This window comes from Mesoplodon densirostris, unplaced genomic scaffold, assembly GCF_025265405.1.
Source record: "Mesoplodon densirostris isolate mMesDen1 unplaced genomic scaffold, mMesDen1 primary haplotype scaffold_37, whole genome shotgun sequence".
In the NCBI taxonomy this organism is placed as follows: Eukaryota; Metazoa; Chordata; class Mammalia; order Artiodactyla; family Ziphiidae; genus Mesoplodon; species Mesoplodon densirostris.
In genome coordinates, this window is record NW_026778196.1 from 9909923 (window position 1) to 9913330 (window position 3408).

Consider the following 3408-nt stretch of genomic DNA (forward strand, 5'->3'; position numbering starts at 1 on the left):
GGACCATTGGTCTAATAAGTTTCATGGATTATTGTGATGACAGTTGGAATGGCGCATTATGAAGACAAGAGCATGGAGCATTGTGATGACCAGATCATGCAGTATTGTGAAGAGAGGTGTCAGGGAGCATTGTGATTACATATGTAATGGCCCATTGTGATGACAATGGCTTGGAGCACTGTGATTCCAAGTGTCATGGAGGATTCTAATGACAAAGGTAATGGAGCATTGTGATGACAATGGCTTGGATCATTGTGATGACAAGGGTCAGGGAGCATTGTGCTGACAAGTGCATGGAGAATTGTGATGACAATGGTCATGGAGCATTCTGATGACAAGCTTGTGTAGTATTTTGATGACAATGGCATGGAGCTTTGGGATGAAAACAGCATGGGGCTTTGTGATGAAAAAGGCATGGAGCCTTTTCGTCACAGGGTTCAAGGTGCATTCTGACGACAAGTGTCAGGGAGCATTGTGATGACAAGTGTATTGAGAATTGTGATGACAAAGGTCATGGAGCATTGTGATGAGAAGACCATGGATAATTGTGATGATGAGCGTCATGGGGTGTTGTGATGATAAGTGTTTTGCAACATTGTGATCACCAGGGTTTGGAGCATTGTGATGACAGAGGTCATGGAGCATTTTGATTTCACTGTGATGACAATAGCCTGAAGCATTATGATGATGGACATGGTGCATTGTTATGACAGTGTTCATGGAGCATTGTGATGAAAAGGGGCATGGAGCATTGTGATTACAGGGGTCTTGGAGCATTGTGATGACAAGGGCATGGAGCATTGTGATGAGAAGTGCATGGAACATTCTGATGATATGCATCATGGAGCTTTGTGATGACAAGGGCAAGGAGCATTATGATTACAGTGGTCTTGGAGAACTGTGATGAAAAGGGCATGGATCATTGTGATGAAAAAGGCATGGAGCCTTGTCATGACAGAGTTCATGGAGCATACTGACGACAAGTGTCAGGGAGCATTGTGATGAAAAGAGTATTGAGAATTGTGATGACAAAGGTCATGGAGCCTTGTGATGAGAAGACCATGGATAATAGTGATGATTAGCGTCATGGGGTTTTGTGATGATAAGTGTTATGCAACATTGTGATCACCAGGGTTTGGAGCATTGTGATGACAGAGGTCATGGAGCATTTTGATTTCATTGTGATGACAATAGCCTGAAGCATTATGATGATGGGCATGGTTCATTGTGATGACAGGGATCATGGAGCATTGTGATGAAAAGGGTCTTGGAGCATTGTGATTACAGGAGTTTGGAGCATTGTGATGAGAAGGGTCATGGAGCCTTGTGATGACAGGGCTCATGGAGCATTGTGATGACCAGGGAATGGAGCATGGTGATGACAAGGTCTTGGAGCATTGTGATGAGATGACCATGGAGACTTGTGATGACAAGTCTCATGGAGCATTCTGATGAAAAGGGGCATGGAGCATTGTGATTAAGAGGGTATGGAGCATTGTGATGACAAGGGCATGGAGCATTGTGAGGAGAAGGCCATGGAACATTCTGATGACATGTGTCATGGAGCTTTGTGATGACAAGGGCATGGAGCATTGTGATTACATGGCTCTTGGAGCATTGTGATGACAATGGTCATGGAGCCTTGTGATCACAAGGCCGTGGAACATTGTGATGGCAGGGGTCATGGAGCATTGTTGATAGAGGTAATGAAGCATTGTGATGAGAAGGGCATTGAGCATTGGTCTGAAATGTTTCATGGATTATTGTGATGAGAGTGGGCATGGAGCATTGTGATGACAAGGGCACGGTACACTGTGATACATGGGTCATGGAGGATTGTAATGACAAGGACATGGAGCATTATGATGAGAAGGGCATCGAGCATTGTGATGACAAGTGTCATGGAGATTTGTGATGACAAGGGCATGGAGCAATGTGAAGAGAGGTTTCATGGAGCATTGTGATGACAATGACATGGAGCATTGTGATGCCAAGGGTCATGGAGCTTTGTGATGACAAAGGTCATTGAGCATTTTGATTTCAATGTGATGACAATAGCCTGAAGCATTATGATGATGGGCATGGTGCATTTTTATGACAGTGTTTATGGAGCATTGAGATGAAAAAGGGCATGGAGCATTGTGTTTACAGGGGTCTGGGAGCATTGTGATGACAAGGGCATGGAGCATTTTGATGAGAAGTGCATGGAACATTCTGATGATATGCATCATGGAGCTTTGTGATGACAAGGGCAAGGAGCATTATGATTACAGTGGTCTTGGAGAACTGTGATGAAAAGGGCATGGATAATTGTGATGAAAACGGCATGGAGCCTTGTCATGACAGAGTTCATGGAGCATACTGACGACAAGTGTCAGTGAGCATTGTGATGACAAGGGAATGGAGCATGGTGATGACAAGGTCTTGGAGCATTGTGATGAGTTGACCATGGAGACTTGTGATGAAAAATATCATGGAGCCTTCTGATGAAAAGGGGCATGGAGCATTGTGATTACGAGTGTCTTGGAGCATTGTGATGACGAGGGCATGGAGCATTGTGAGGAGATGGCCATGGAACATTCTGATGACATGTGTCATGGAGCTTTGTGATGACAAGGGCATGGAGCATTGTGATTACATGGCTCTTGGAGCATTGTGATGACAATGGTCATGGAGCCTTGTGATCACAAGGCCGTGGAACATTGTGATGGCAGGGGGCATGGAGCATTGTTGATAGAGGAAATGGAGCATTTTGATGAGAAGGGCATTGAGCATTGTTCTGAAATGTTTCATGGATTATTGTGATGAGAGTGGGCATGGAGCATTGTGATGACAAGGGCACGGTTCACTGTGATACATGGGTCATGGAGGATTGTAATGACAAGGACATGGAGCATTATGATGAGAAGGGCATCGAGCATTGTGATGACAAGTGTCATGGAGATTTGTGATGACAAGGGCATGGAGCAATGTGAAGAGAGGTTTCATGGAGCATTGTGATGACAATGACATGGAGCATTGTGATGCCAAGGGTCATGGAGCTTTGTGATGACAAAGGTCATGGAGCATTTTGATGACCAGCGTGTGGTGCATTGTTATGAGTAGGGCAGGGAGCATTTTGATGACAGGGTCATGCAGCAATTTGATGAAAAGTGTAATGGAACTTTTTGATGACAGGGGTTATAGAACACTGTGATTCCAGGGGTCATGGAGCTTTGGGATGAAAAGGGTCATGGAGCATTTTGATGACAGTGGTTATGGAACATTGTGATGTCAGGGGTCATGGAACATTGTGCTAATAAGGGGATGTAGCATTGTGATAACAGGGGTCATGGAACATTGTGATAACAGGGTTGAGGGAGGAATGTGATGACTAGTGATGGAACATTGTGATATCTCATGTGAGAG